At 36.1% G+C, this 17,087-nt stretch overlaps 1 protein-coding gene across 2 annotated transcripts in view; it reads right to left on the bottom strand.

The window, feature by feature from the left end:
* Window positions 1-17,087, bottom strand: part of LOC143250479 (cyclin-Q-like) — a 477,792-nt gene that overhangs the window by 43,394 nt on the left and 417,311 nt on the right. The window lies entirely within an intron of this gene.

The following is a 17,087-nucleotide window of genomic DNA, read 5'->3' as shown; positions in this document are numbered from 1 at the left end:
AATGATTTACTTATGTAAAAGTACATATGATGTGAAAAATCTGTACAGGATGGGGAAAAATTGATATTATTTTTAGATTCAGTGTACAGGAATTACTGTAGAATATGTAAAAATGTCAAGACAATAAAACCATTGCAGGCCTGTCTTATCAGTATTTCCTTACTCAATCATTTAATGATCATTCCTCATTTTCATACAAAACATTTATATTCTCTCCATTGGTTCTTTTCACTTGGACTGGGAATGACCAAGGTTGATATTTCAAATGCATTTTTTCATATCCTCAACACTTTGTTCTTGAGATGTTTTCTTCACTTCATCCATTTGGATCATGTATTCGAGTTAGGGATCTTCAATTTAGAATTGCGTTGGCCTCTTGCCCCTTCAACTGCATAGCTGCAGCCTTCAATTGCCACCTACATTACTAAAGGAATGATTGGCCTTTCCTGTCCTATTCATGAGAAGAGTCTTTCCTTTGTACTTTCTATTTTTGAGGAAAGTTACCTGTCTGGGGTAGCTCATCAAAACTTCCAATTCTTTTTTCTCTCTTTTAACTGATATCTTGTTCATGTGTAAATTTTATTCCTTTTTCAGCTGTATCCCATCATTCATTCACATGTGGACTCTGAAACTTCTATCCATCGGGATGTGTACCTCATTTACTCAAATGGTATGAGAAGTTTAATTGCTATTTGGGATCATTACTCTGCTAGAACCATTTATCCCTTTGGGTCATGCACATATGCACCTCTTTGCATGATCTTTGCATGACCAGTGTAATCACTCATGAGAACTTTTGACCAAAATGGCTTACCTGTCTCTTTTTTTACTCAGTGATCTGTGTTGTTAGCTAGACTAATCCAATACCACAACCAGTGTTCCAGTACCTCCACTCAAACTGGACGTACATTTTTACTGATGCTTCCTTCTCTGTTTGGGGAGCATCTCTGAATGGCATTCTTACATTAAAAACATGGACCCATGATGAGCCTTCTTCTTGTTGATTAATTACTGATGATCCATTCCAACAACTGCACAGTTGTTTTCTCTCTTATTTACCAAGAGGGTACCCAATCTAGGACCCTTACTTTGCAACCCTCCAACCTTCTTTACTGGGCCAATTCCCAATAGATTCACCTAATTATAAGCCATGTGCTAAGAACTATGAACTTTGTTGTAGACTGCCTTTCTCAGCTGGACTGTGTCTTGCCCACAGAATGATCTCTGCACCCTAGTGTTTCCTGGTGATTGTGCCATCAAGGCAGGTTATCTTAATTGCAAGATAAGGCCATACATTCCAAACCCTCTCAGATGTTTCCATGTCAGTGGTTCAGTCACTCAAAGACGTTAGGTTCCTTGACATGTGCTTGTTGTGGTGGCAAGGACCAGGATGCCTGTGAATGTGAATTGGAACCTCATTGCATTAATTGCAATGGTTCTCACCCATCCAATTTCGTTTTGCCCTAAATGGTTGGAAGAAAACAGTTCAAAACATTACTTACTCTGAGGCTTGAAAGTTGCTGTCCACCACTTCATCTTGAACGCATGCTGCTGCACTTCATTCTACTACTACAGTGGGAGTGCAGACAGATCTCTTTGTGCCTTCAAATGAAAAGTTTTTAACCTCTATGGTTAAAAAAGTTGATGAATTAACTTCAACCCCCATCTCTGTCCCTAATATACATTCAAGCAAACCCAAAGATCTTCTTCCTTTGGTTCCAGGTATGGGAACTTCCTCGAGAACATCTTCTCCCACCCCAAGATGCAAAATGATCAATCATTTGTTCATGTCCTCAGTCACTGGAATCTCTTCAAACAACAAAGGCCTGCCCAATTGACCCAGGACAGAATCCATGGAGGTCGACAGACCTCCCTCGAATAAAGAGAAAAGATGTGGTTTTAAACAGAAGTGCTCTCCATCCAATTTGCTGGCATATAAATAAAATTGGCCACCTTGATACAATGGAATTGTTGAGGTTTAAGTTCTAATTTGGATGGCATCAAAGCACTGATTGCTTCATACCTTCCTTATGTCTTTCCTTACAGGAAACATTTCTGGAACTTGCTGATACAGTTATCTATTGGCAGTTTTCTTTGTACAGAAATGACAAGCTGTATGATGAATGAGTGCATGGAGGGGGCACTGTTGGTTGATCAGCATGTGCCTACACTGTCTTTGCCACTTAATTCCCTTGGAGGCCATAGCCATCTCTATTTTCTTGGATGGTACCATCACTGTTTGTTCTCTCTACCTGTTACCTGGAGAGATCTATGATCAATCAGACCTTGATGATCTCATTGAAGAGTTGCCATTTCCCTTTTTAATCCTGAGTAACTTTAATGGACGTCATTCCCTCTGGGGAAGTGCTGATATTGATGGGAGGGGTCACCCTGTAGAGCGTATGCTCTCTGATCACAACCTTTCTCTTTTTAATACTGGTTCTTATACTTATTTTCATGCACCTAGTCTGCCCTTTACTACTATTGATTTCTCAATTTGCTCTCCTTCTCTATTCTCCCACTTTTCACGAAGGCTTGACAATAACCCAAGAGGCAGTGACCATTCTCCTATAATTTTGAGAGAAACTGGACATGGTAGATGCCACCTGACCCATGTGCCCCAGTAGAAGCTGAATCAAGCAAACTGGTCCTTTTTCACTGCTCTCACAGGACTTGACCCTGCCATTCTCTGTAAGCCATCAGTAAAAGACTGCGTGGCAGCAGTGACTGACTGTATTATACAGACAGCTGCTCATTGTATTCCTAAAACCTCAACACGTTTTCTATAATATCCTCATTCTTGGTGGAATCCTGCCTGTCACATGTTATGGAAGGCTCAAAAAACAGGCCTGGGATTTTTTCGTAGGTATCCCACACTCTTGAACCACATCGCTTTCCAGCAGGCCTGTCCACATGCTCAGCAGGTAAGATGTAAAATCCAGAAGGGATCTTGGATTAAGTTCACAACCAGCATCTTTAATACCACTAGTTCCAAAGTCATATAGTACAAGACTTGAAAGGTTAGTGGGTAATACAATTCTTTCCCCATCTCAATCTTGCTCACTGATAGCTAGAGAGTAGTTGATACCTGGAGCATTGCTGGCACTCTATATGAAAGCTTCTGCCAGGTATCTAGCACCTCTTCTTCATCATTCACCTTCCTAGCCATCAAGACTCAGGCAGAGCGATCACTTCTTTCCTTTCAAGCTGATTGTCTCTGTGACTATAATTTCCCCTTTACACTTGTGTAACTCAAACTGGCCCTTCATCGGTCTGGCAGTACATTGGTCGGACCTAATGATTAACACTACAAGCTGCTGCTCTATCTATCTCCTCCTTCTCTTGCTATTCTTCTGAGTGTTTTTAACTGAATCTGGCAGGAGAATATTTTGACAGTGCTTCACCAAGGACCACCTGATTTAACTTGAAACTTCAATGATGCCTGGAATTCCTTGAGAAGGCTATTGCATTTTGCATATTGGTTTTGTATTTGCCATCATATCTCTCAACACTTTCCTGTTCTTTCCACAAAAAATTAATGCATTAAAAAATTAATGCCGTTACTGGACAACCCCACTACAGTTGCAAATGGACTCTATGTTTTCGAATTTTACATCTCGTGTCAATCATCGAATATGAGGTATATTGAGCAGCAGCTACAGACTGGCCTCAGTCACTTTCTTAAGTGGACCACAGCAAACAATTTTAACTTCTCTCTTTCTCTAAAGTTATTTGCATGCACTTTTGCTGCCTACATGGTATTCACCCTGATCCTGAACTTTGTATTGGTGAAGTTGAGCTACCCCTGTGGTCCTCGAAAAAAGTTCTTGGGGCTTATCTTTGACCATAAGCTGACCTTTATACTGCACATCAAGCAGCTATAACTCAAATGCTCAAGAGCACTGAACATCCTCTCTGTCCACTCTTCCACCAATTGGGGAGCAGGTACATGTTCTGTGCTAAAGATATATCATACCCTTATTCAATCAAAACTAGACTGGGTTGCTGGTATTTGGCTCTGCCAGGACCTCAGCCTTGAAGATGCTGGACCTCATTTATCATCAGGGACTTCAGTTCTACACTGGGGCTTTCAGCACTTCCACAGTCCAGAGCTTGTACACAGAGTCTCTTGAATCTCCTCTACATCTCAGCCTTTTGCAACTGACTTTGAGCAGCTACAGCTTTGAAACTTTGATCCTTACCACAACATCCCACCCAGGGTGATGTTTTCCTTTCTCGATGGGCCATGTTTTATCAGGACAAATGATTTGTCATTGTTCCTTGTGGCCTTCGTATTCAGGCACAGTTGGATGAATTGGGTTTGTCCTTGCATAACATTACTGTATCCACTAATTAGCCTATCTCACCATGGCTTAGTACGATCCCTAAATGTGACCTTTTTTTAAGTCATCTGAGAAAAGCAGATACTCCTGATTGAATGTACAGTCTTTTATTTGCTGAGCATCTTTCAAACCATCTGTCCATTTATAGGGATGGTTTGAAACAGGTGACCCTATGGGTTCTGCCATGGTTTGTTGTGGTTCAGTAGTTGTGCACAGAACCCCTTTACAGTTTGTGTTCACGGCTGAACTGTATGCCAATTCTCTTGCACTGGATAACATAGAAGCTAAGCAGTACTCACATTACACTATTTATACTGACTCGCTTAGTTCTTTACTGGCCCTGGAATTGCTTCACATTCATTTTCACCCTGTTCATGCCAATATTCAAAAGTAGGCCACATTGTTATTCAAGGGAACGAGATCATTGACACCACAGCTAAATCTGTTTGTTCTGGTGGTGTCACTGCTGTGTCTGTTCCATACATGAAATATGGTCCTGTATTCAAGGCTCGGTTTCATGCTAGTTGCCAGTCAACTTGGAGTGAGCAACACAAAACAAGCTTTTCCAAATAAAACCCTTTATTGGACTTTGGCGTCTTGCCTCCGTAAGGATCAGAAGAGGAACTTGTCCTAACTAGACTATGAATTGGTCACAGCTTTTTAACTCATTGTTTTCTTTTTTGTATTTGGTACTGATGCACTAATGTGTTGTCTGTGTAACACTCAAGTCACAATAAGCCACATTTTACTGTCTTGCCTCTCAACGACGGCACCATTTTAAGCATGTTTTGACTTAAGGATTATCCAGGACGTTAGTATTATTGGTGATGATGACACTGGCTACCTTAGAAATATTTTTAGTTTTTTAAAGACCATTAATCTTTCTAATGTTATTTAAGTTTTTAATGTATACATATTGGACCTTTTTTAATGTGATTCCCTTCTAAGAATCAAAGTAGATCTAGTTCGATCTGAAATTAGGAAATGGCTGTAACGTCAAATAACTCAAAACCAGGACTGGAAAGGCCAACTTCAGGTGTCTAACACTGATGTTTGAACTACCCGTTAGTCATTCTGAAGAGTTATAATAATTAAACTTGCTACAAGTCTTTTAAAACTTGTATTATTTTACTTCCTGAAAATGGCCATAACATCAAAAAACTGAAGACCAGGACTGGAAAGGCCAACTTCAGGTGACTAATGCTGATATTTGAACTTGCCTGTTAGTCATCTTGGCAAGTTATGATAATTACCATTAGGCTACAGAAAGCCCTTTAGAACTTGTATTACTGTTGTTTTCTCTTACTGCTGTAAACTAGGTGTAAAAATTGGATTTAATGCTCTTTATGTATTAATTCAAAAGTTAAACTTTGACTTGTTACACCTTAATTTCCTTCTATAAATGTTAATGCTTTAATTTTAACTTCTTACCGGATGTTTGGCGCACTTAGTCTAGCCGCTTTATGCCATAAAACAACAAACCAACCAACCACATAATAGATTTTTTTCAACTAATACTGACCTCTATGTGTGCAATTTTTGCTCATAAGCCTTGATACTCCTACCTACCTCCAGGTGTTTTGACATAGTACTCCTTCACCAGCATGCAAGTAAACGTGACAACTCTCCACCAATTGGAGTGCAACACACCCATGCTCATATGAGAGCTCATAAGTGGGACCTCTCCAGGAATCTCCTTGGTTCATTTTATCTCCTTCCTCCTTCATGTCTATTTTGTCTAGTTGGTGGATAGGAACAATACCTCTTCCACCTCCTGCACTGGATTTGCACTTTTTCACAGATGCAGATGGATTGGGTGCTGTATTTGGACATTTAAGAGACCTTGGGATGTTAGTCTTTGGTCAAGTCAGGTCTCCATATCAATGTTTTGGAACTTGTAGCTGCCCATTAGACATTGGATCATTTTCTTCTAGTTCTGGTGGTGAAAGTGGTCATGATCCATTCTGACAACTTGACTATTGATCTCTTACCTTACTTTGCGAGGGCCACCAAATATCTTACTTTTGTTTTTATCCATTGAATATCCTGTTTGGGGCCAACAGCCAATGTATACACCTGTCTCTGCAATTGTCATTGCCATTACCTCTTCTTTTCTCATCATCTCTTCTTCATCAGCCTCACTTGTCTGTATTTCACACACTTGCTCCAACACTTTCACTTCATGCATTTCTTTTGTTCAGTCCCTTGCAAAAAAGACTAGCCTTTTCACTGAAATAGCATCCTTTATCCATTTATTAGCATATTTTTGTCCATTGATGTCAAGGTTTTCACCTTTCCCATCCTGCAGTCTCTCATTTTCTGATTTCTGCACTTTGCTGTTTGACAGTGGTCTTTCTGTATCAACCATTGCTAACTATAGGGCATCCTTGGCCATTACTAACTGTTTTTCCCACTTTCATTTTATTTTCTTCAGTTCTCTCCCTATTGTTTTGTTCTTTTTGTGCTCCCCAACTCGAACTTTTGATAGATTGGAATCTTAATGTTGTCTTACATCCACTTGGTCTTCCTCTGTGTGAGCCTATTTGCTCTTGTTCCCTTTACTACCTTTCTTTGAAGACCTATTTCCTGCTCTTCTTAGTCCTAGACATCATCAGTTGAGTTTGTTCACCATCAATATCTCTTGTATCTTCTATGACAACACTTGTAAAATCATTTATCCAGATTGTTCCTTCCTTTCCAAGACCTCTGTTCTCAAGAGGATAATTTTGCCTTTCTCAATTTCTTTACCTTCTATTTTACATTTATACTCCCATTTAGAGATGAATGCCCGATACGATTCCCATTTTCGTATCTTTTTCCACTGGAATCTTTCCTTATTCAGATACTTTTCCTTGATTATCCTTACTACTTGGATTTAATAATGTATTCTTTTGGCTTATTATTCCTATTCTCTGATGACTTTCACCTTTTCTAAATATCGTCTCACAAATATGCCATCTTATTATGTCCATGGTTGCTTGTTTTTTATTATCCATTAGAGTAGATCATCCCATCCCAATCAGCATCTGGACCACTCCTCTCATTTTTATTTCACATTACCCTCATCTTCTGGCTATCTCCTCCTTCGCTAGATTGTATTTGTCTCCTGCCACCATCTTACAATCCTTCATTCAACTATAATTGGATAAATATTCTTATTTTTTCCTGTGCATTGATCTCTGTTTGCATGTTGTTGGATCCTGCTCTCTTGAGAGTGGTGTCTGTTCATTTGTACTGATACTTATATCTGCACTGTGTGGCCTTTACGGTCTATAATGCTCACTTTTGCGATGGATGTTTTCAACAAGACTGCTAGTAGATTCATTATGGTGTATTGCATCGTAATTATGCCTATTCTGGACTATACACTTATGAACTAGCATAAGTAAAGCAGGGCAGGGATTGCTGTCCATCCCTCTGTTACTGGTTTAATCCTTCACTCTAATTTAAAAAATAGCTTTGTTGCCTCCCTTTGCACTTTTTTTTTGGTGTTGCATTCCTTTGTATTCTACAGTGCTTTTTTTTCCTTTCTCTTCCTCGGAGTAAAGGAGTTCTTGGAACTTTAAAGCTTCTTTCTGCTTGATTGATGGATAGTGGAGGCATTCTCCTGAATGGAGCCCTTTCTACTTAGTTGAGAGTAGAGCAGTGATGTTCTGCTGATATGTATGGTGTGTACTCTTCTCCTGCTGTAGATCTGAGATACAATTTAAGATGCCCATAAATTTTGGACTGGATTAATCTACCATATGCAGTTCACTTCTTTGGCTGGAATCCCTCTTTCCTACCACTGTCTATAGGTTTGTTGCTGAGTGTTCTAGTGTTGGTTATATCTGGACAAGCCAATATAATCCTTCACATGTGATTGGGCTGGGACCTTCCTCCTACTCTGTACTGGATGATACTTTCCGAATCTTGCATGGTTTTGGACTAGAGTTGACCCTCCACATTGTATTCTACTTTCTGTTGTTTCCAATATAACAGGTTCACAGGCGACTGGTGTTAGCTATGTACTAGATATGCACACATGTGCTTGATTCGTTCTCAGAACAAAAGCAGGTCAACATAGGATTCTAGCTGTTGCATGAAAAGTAGTGAGGAATAATATCTTAAGTTATAATTTTCCTACACTGAAAATATATTTCTAGTGTAGGTACATACTTGCTCTCATACTTCTAAAGTTTCTTTAGTACCTAATTTCAAAGTAAAGATTGGGTTCTGCAGTATAGAGGGAGTTCGGTTGTGCTAGGAGAGTGCATCACAATCCTGTTGATGGAGGATTGTTGCATGCTTATTCATATGCTACAGTGCAGTTGTACCACATCAAAACACATGGAGCTAGATAGGAGTATCAAGCCTAGTGCCAAGCAAAAATTGCACACTTAGAGGGCAGTAATAATCAAGAAAGTTGTTAACTATGTTAGTATAGGTTCAGTCCATAACCATTTTGTGCTTGTTACAGTTTTCATGCTATAACTTTTAAATTATTAAGTGTACATTCATGAAATTGTGCAGATCATTACTAAACATTACAAGATTTTTTTGCAAGCAAAATATCAAATTTTTTTAGATTAATGTTTTTCTGATGCTTTTTCTTTTTGAATGTTAACTGTTCATCATGCAAAGTAACTGATTTTTAACACTTAAAGTACTTTGCATCAGAAAATGTTCAAATTTCACATACACAATTTTTATAACCTCCAGGTAATTATCAAATGTTTTTAAGAAAATCTATCTGTTATTTTCAAAACTCTCTCTCTCTACAGGTATGGTCATTGTAACTGACCTCATAACCAAAAATGGGAAAGAAATACGAATGACTGCATATTATAATAAAAGAACAAATGTTTTGTGCAAATACCTTAAATTTCATAACATTATAAATTTCTATATATTGATTATTTTATTACATTTATCTTTCAGCCATGCACAGCTAGCATTACAGAAATTACAATGACATGACACACATTTACTCATGTTAATATATCCAAGTATATGAAACAAGCCTTTACAATGTTACCTGTTTAGGCTGTGTTTTAGTGAACTAGTATTTTGTGAATTAGTCAAATTTCAGTTATAATACATTATATATGTATATACTTCATTACTATTAACAGATAAGCTCCTAATTTTAGTTGTTATTTTTCTTAAAACGTAGAACAGTAAGTAAAAAAATATAACATCTACTTACAAACTGTGCTCATTTGCTGCTTGCTCTAGGTTGCTTTTTTCAAATTTCACATGTAGATAATGTGAAATGAAATAATTTGTTTTTAAGTTTTCTATATACATTTTGAAATAACCATAAATTATAAATTACTACTTTAATCCCACAGAATTTCACAATAATTTATCAAGCTTATTAACTAAACTGTATTTGGATCTAAAGAAATATGAAATTTCAAGCTCAATAATGTCTTTCCTTACTTCTTTGAATCTAGCATGTAAAGATAGAGTTTGGCATGCAAATACTTTTCAGAGGCTGAGAAAACCACTAGGGAGACATTCGGAGCTTTTGATTGAGCAAAATAGTTGTACATAAAAAGCAGGTAGTATTAAAAATTGAAGACGTGTATGTGGCCACTTTGGTTGATTCGGTAAATATATTAATATTTCAGAAAATAGGAAAGATGGTAGGTTGTCATCTTATATTCTAGTTTGCCATTATTGGTAATTTAAATATGTAATTTGTAAGAAACTATAGTTTCTGTATTTGGACATCACAAACATCTAATTTGAACCAATGTTGCATTCAACATACCACATAACACACAAAAATCAATATTTAGGTGGGTTTTTTAATATTTACTTTTAAATTAAAAAGTTATCTAATATATAATATTAAAATTTGAATTATAATCTTCAATTTGATATGAAACTTATTGGTACACGTTCATAAAATAGTTTAATAAAATTTTGAAATCTATGACATGGCCTTTGACTCATGAACCGTATCTGCATGGTTAAGTGAGTGTAGGAAATGTATCATTTGAGGCTTCTGTCTTTAGCTCTTCAGTCTCCTAGGTTTCTCATCTTCCAGAGCCATATCTCCTTCTAATATCAATTTGTAATACTTTTCATTGGAAATCAATGCTCACAGAGTGTTTCACTTTTCATCCAATCAACTTCATCACCTCACTCATTCCCTCACTGCTCATTTCCTGTGGGTTTTGGATGAGACTACCTCATACCCTTTGTTGCCCACTATCTTCACCACCTGGCTGTCTCATTTTCTGACTGTTACTACCTTCCTCCATTTGCCATCCTTCAGTCAACCCACCACCTTTAGACAAATGAATACATTTTCTTTTTCTTATAATATTTGCTTAAGAGATCTTGTTAGGTGGCTGGTTGTAACTCTTGGGGTATGCTTATTCCCAAACTTCTGTATCAAGCTAGGATAATGAAAAGCACTCATACCATCTGCCCTGGCTCCTGATATATTATGCACTTATATCAAGAATGATGCTCAGAACTTGCGGCTTGGGCATCGTTGGATCTTCCAGCACAACAATGACCCTAAGCAAACATCAAAATATGTGCAATCCTGGTTGCAGAGGAAACATATAAGCGTTCTGGAGTGGCCATCGCAGTCATCTGATTTCTACCCAATTGAAAACGTTTGGCATGAGTTGAAGACCAGGGTTCATCAGCATCATCTGAAAAACTTGCAAGAGTTGGAGGCCTTCTGTGAAGACGAATGGAAGAAAATACCAGTCGAGTACTGTCAAACGATCATTGAGGGCGATAAGGAGAGATTGTGCCAAGTAATTCACCTGAAAGGCTGCACAACTGACCATTAAAGTAGACGCACGAACACTTTCTGCCCCTCCTATGTTTGGTTATTTGTTTATAAAGTTTATTTGTCATTTATTTTTGTAAATGTGTGTTAGTATAATATTTATACTATACAATAGTTTCATTATCCTAATTGTGATACTTTTTAAGTTATGAGGAAAAAACTATGCACAACACAGGTGTATGAACACTTTCTGTCGTAACTGTATCTCCATGGCCAGTTGGGTTTTTTTGTAAGAACACTTGAGATATCCTTGTGGTGTAGTTATATATCTGTCTACTGTCTGATCCATATCATACCTATTCCATGGACTATTCTGGAAAAAAGCCAACCTGGGAGGTTCTTCCCTCTTCAATGGATTGTGCTTGTAAAAGACCTTTTTGGCTGAAGGACAGATGTGATTATGGACATTTTTTCCAGGTCTCCTCACCATAAATTTTTCTCCATTTTCTCTTTGAATGAAGCATGGGAGACCTTTGTCACTTACCAATTCCTAGCTACTGAGATGGCAGACCATAGAAAATCCCCACTGATGGACCCCTAATTGCTGAAGCTAGAACAAGAGGTGTCAGTTGGTAAAATATGGGGTATTATTTCCATAGCCAGAGTCCATTCAATGGAGTTGAGGTAAGCATGCACCATTATACTGTGCTCTTCTTTTGCAGCTAGTGCTGGTCCAATAAAAAAGTTTGGTATAGTTGAGGTGAGTACAAGGTACAGTTTGAACATGTGTCAACCACTATACACATATTGGCTTTCTGACCTCTTGTGAGTAAGTATTTGTACAGACATGTTCTTATTCTACTAGTCCCTGTAACTCGTGGGGCTTGTGTGCTTCTTCCTCTTTTTTATCTAGATAAAGAGTATAACTTGAAAGAGATGAGATGTGGACTCCTTCCCATGGGCATGCCTCTGTAGAGATCCTACCATTTGGGTGTCATATATGATGAGTTTCTTTCAGGTGCTTTCTGAAGAGAACTCATCTAAATAAATCTTTATACTGGCCTCTTTACAAATTCAGCATAGGATTCTAGCTTAACAGTGTGAAGAGGTGGGTATTGTCTCAGAAATTAACATATTCTTTACCTAAAAATGTATTTCCTATATGTACATCTTTGCACACATTCCTATCCATCCAACCCACTTATGGTGCTCATTTCTTGCTTGCATCATTAAAGAATGAAGATTTATGAGTGCAAATGTATAGAGGGAGTTACTGCACAGGGAAGTGCGTTGACCTCCTACTAGTGGAGGGACTCTGCTGCATAATAATGCCATCATGCAATATCACGATTAATGAGAACATTTTTTTAGGTTAGGTTGGACTTGCTTAAAGGTTAGTGGTATGCAAATCCTTAAGGCAGATGCACCTGGAAGATGCTTAACTGTGTGAAGAAATATCTATTGGAAATATGTTTTAAGGTAGGAGAAATCTTAGTTTTCTAGTTTTGAACATTATTGTACATATACTAGTTTGTAAAAAACAGTTGGATGTTGCATCTTGGCAAAAATTGACAGTACAGAAATAAAACAGAAAAATTTGTCAAATAATTATGACAATGAAGAATTATAAAGTGATAGCCCTGTAGTTGGACCAAGTACTTTTTTTGTTTTCATTTCTTTTGCTTCTGTTGGTATACTAAACACTAAACCAAAAATTAAATAATGTAAGTCTGAAGAAGAATATTTAAAATTGGTTTCACTTAATGTTGTTAATAACAAGGAACAGTTACAGTACATTTTTGATCAGATTTTAGCCAGTGATAGCATGATACTCTTGCAAAGCTTTTAAAAGCAAAACATTTTGAGCATGTGAGTAAAACCATTAAGTTTCTCAAGTAACAAGAATTACTTATGGTAATTCTTCCTTTAAATAGAACCACTGTTCTATCAAAAGCCTTGAAAGCTTCCTTAGATGTATCTTATTTGATTGAGAAAAGCATACATCATAGGGGAGATGCTAATTCACCCTGCTTCCATAAAGCTATAAGATCATGTTTAAAGAGAGAGAGAGAGAGGAGAGATAGTGAAACCCTCAAGTCTATTCCATTATCATGTGACACTGTTGTGAGGCTTATAAATGTAATCTTTACTGATAAAATGCAATTGATAAGATGTATCCAGATCAGTCCAAGCTTCACAGTGCAACTTGTTGAAACCACAGATATTGCAAATTTAACTCACCTTCTATTACTTGTGTATTATATTGTTATGAAGAGAAAGTGCACAAAGAGTTTTTGTTTTGCCAATCGCAGAAACAGAGCACTATAGGGGAAGCCATCTTCCGTTTTGTTGAGTATTTTTCTGCAGACAGTCTTTCTTCGCTTATTCCCTGAAAGGGCAGCTGCATTTTGGGAAAAAGGAAGAAGTTCAGAAACTAAGTAAGTGTTCTTGCTCCAGGTCTAGCATATTGCCATTGCATCTCTATACAGGTTTGGTTTTTTGTTTTAAATTTTGCATAAAACTACTTGAGGGCTATCTGAGCTAGCCATCCCTAATTTAGCAGTGTAAAACTAGAGGGAAGGCATCTGGTCATCACCACCCACTCCAACTCTTGGGCTACTCTTTTACCAATGAATAGTGGGATTGATTGTAACATTATAATGCCCTCATGGCTGAAAGGACTAGCATGTTTGGTGTGATGGGGATTTGAAACCGCAACCCTCGAATTATGAGTAGAGTATTTATATGCAAAAACGGCTCGTTTGGGCTGAGAAAACACTTTACACTTTTATGTCTCTTGTTCTTTGTAGCAAGTGTTATATTAACACGATTTCTCTCGTTCTTTGGAATAAGTGTTTTCTCAGCCCAAACGAGCCGTTTTTGCATATAAATTTCTCAACAAGTGGGTTTCTCGTCATCACTGATTATGAGTAGAGTGCCTTAACCACCTGGCCATGCCAGGCCCCCACCTCTATACAGGAAGGCATTAATTTAAAAGAAAATGCAGCCAAAACCAAAGTGCTTGCAAAGTAATGTGATTGTTGTGAAATAAGGAAGCTTTGAGCAGCAAGCTGTTTTCCATTATTCATGGAGAAATGTGATCCATGTATTATGTGTTCCTGCTGAATACAGATGTGCACTGGTTGTCTTCTAGGAAGGTGGTCAGTTGCATTGTACAACTAAAAGATGAACTTTGTGTTGTTGTTGTTTTTTAATTGCAACCCTGCACTAACAGTACCTTTTATTAATGAAAAGCTGTTTATATTAAGATGCTACTTGGTTGATTTTGCTCAAGAAACTGTTAAACTTAATTTGTCACTGCATGGTCATAATATTAATATTTTGCATCTGAGACACTTATGCTGTTGAAAAATCATTTTAAAAATGGATACTTTGAGATCTTTCATGCTTTAATAAATTATTAGAAGAAAATGAGTTATGTTAATTGTCTTATTCATAGCAGTGTTTATATTCATCTGAAAAACATCAGTATCAATTTGCAGATTAACTCCAAGAAACAATAAAGAACAGTATTGGATCTAGAATCCATTTATTGGCAGCATAACTTCTTTATCTGCTAATGGAAGCTCAGTACAGAACTATCAAGTTATAAAACCTTCAGGCAAAATTCAAGTTAAAACTTCTTGGGAATTTCTAGATGCCAGTTTGTAAAGAATACCCTGACCTGTCATGCAAAGATATGGATGTGTTTTTTTTTCTTTAACATCAGCATATTTATGTGAGTATATCTTTTTGTTCTGACAGCACTCCAAATAATATGGCAATTTCATCTACAGGTAGTGGGAAATCTTTGAGTTACTGTGTCACTAATTTAGCCAATAATGGGCCCAACCTCAAGACCTTCATTTATAGTAACTGTATGTATTGTGCTTTATATCATTTTAATACTTGTTTTATATATATATACATGATATGCATGAACGGGCTTAACAAAATTTATCTTTAAAAGAGGGGGGCATAAAAAGTGTGCACCACTGCTCTAGTCTACCACTTCAAAGTAATGGATTAATTGTGCAGAAACTCCTGTACCTTTTGGCATAAATATTCTAAGTAATGTGTTTTAAGAATCTGAGTAAAATGTTTTCCTTAGTATATCTATACAATATTAAAGTTTAATTTATCAATGCAACAACTTATCTTTAATTGTTTGTAAGCTAAGTTAGCAGAGATAGCTTCTTTCTAAGTGATTACATGTTATTAATATTAGTCATTCACCATCTGCATTTATAAGAACCTAAACTTGAGAAAAATATTTCAAACATTTTATTTGTTTATGTGTGTATATATTGAATTGGTATGAATTATACATTCACATTACTTGAATTTTCATGAAAACTATATTTGGCTAAAAAGTGGAATAATTACATACCTAAATAAATAAAATGTTTTATAAGTATTAACCTGGTGTCACCACCAGATAATTTAAAATCTAGAATCCTCAAATAATTCTCAAGATTTAACCTTTTTTTTGTCACAAACTCAAAATCATATATAAGCTTTAAACTTACAATATCTTTCACTATTTGGGAGACTGTCGTCTACTTTTGTAGTGATGATAAAGATCATGATGTAGCATAATTTCTTTTGCAGAGAAAGGTTAATATAAGTTTTAGTTACAAATGAAATATTAACTAATACTATATTTTATGTCTCTGTTATTTGCCACATTTCAGTTTAACATTTTTATAGACTCTTGAGATTATGTCACATTTATACATATCTGTTAAATTTTAGGGTTTTGGTAAAGTATTTGTGTTATTAAAATTTTGTTTGAATAACAGTATTTTTGAAAAAGTGTGTAAATAAAACGTATCATGCAATGTCTGTAAAATAGTCTACTATTTCTTATATTGCTTCTGGTGAATGAAGTATACCAGGCCTATCAAATATAAAACCAATAACAAAAGCATTTGTTAACACCAAAGTTAATCAAATTGAATGTTTTTAGTGTTTAATAGTTTGAATTTGCTAGGGATCTCTGAAAGTTATTATGTAATGTTGCTTATGTCATTAAAAGTCGTATGTTTTATGTCAGTTCATGAAAATGTTACTAGGAGAAAGTTGTTATTTATATATGATATAATTCATAAGCACTTTCTTTAAATTGGTTTATTGACTTTGGCACGTGATTTTGTGAAAACTTAAAATATTAATAAACAAAAAAACTTCTTTACTGATATCATTGTTAATGTTGCAGTATGTTTAGAAATTATTCCTTGCTGGTAATTATGTTAATTATACAGGAAAAGTAGAATTCTTATTGCTGTAAGGTTGATCCAGATTAATCTTTATTATCATTCCTTAGTATATTGTGTATAGTAATTTAGAGAAATGTAGTAAAAAACTTCATGAAAATTTTGCTTTTGCCTAGCAGTAGCCTTAACTAAAATTACCTGTCAATAACAGGGTAAAATGTGACATTTCAACATTTAATAATTTTAAGTTGTTTGTAAACTTGTGCTAATTTGCTGTTAAATGTAATTAATGGAGTCCACTGGTAATACTTTAGTTTAATTAAATAATGTTACGTGAAATTAAATCCCTTTCAGTTATATCTCAATTTTGAACTTTAAAATTTATAGTAGTGTTTCTTTTAGTGTACTTCCTTTTCCTTATCTTGTAAACAGTGAAATTTGTGTACTCATAAGAGGACAACAGCTGATATACAGAACACAAGCTTTTATCAGAAAATTATCATCAGATCAACCAGTGTGTTAGATCTTTTAACTAATGATCTAATCATTCTTGGTGAAAGCCTATTAGTAAGAAGAAAAGAGAACCTAAAATGCAATATTTTCTTTATTTGTATATAAAATCTGCTTATGCACAGAAGTATATAATATCTAGCTTGTAAGCAAATATTAGTATTTCTGTGTTCAACTTACTAAATGAGAACCTATTGACAACATTGGCATTTTATTTCTAGCCCAGATGGAAAAAACCTAAGATCCAGAAAAGAACTTTCTTTGTGTTTATCTAAGTAT

The sequence above is a fragment of the Tachypleus tridentatus genome, chromosome 5 (genome assembly GCF_004210375.1).
Source record: "Tachypleus tridentatus isolate NWPU-2018 chromosome 5, ASM421037v1, whole genome shotgun sequence".
Lineage (NCBI taxonomy): Eukaryota > Metazoa > Arthropoda > Merostomata > Xiphosura > Limulidae > Tachypleus > Tachypleus tridentatus.
The sequence above is the reverse complement of the archived record's forward strand: the minus strand, read 5'-3'. Positions and strand labels throughout refer to the sequence as shown.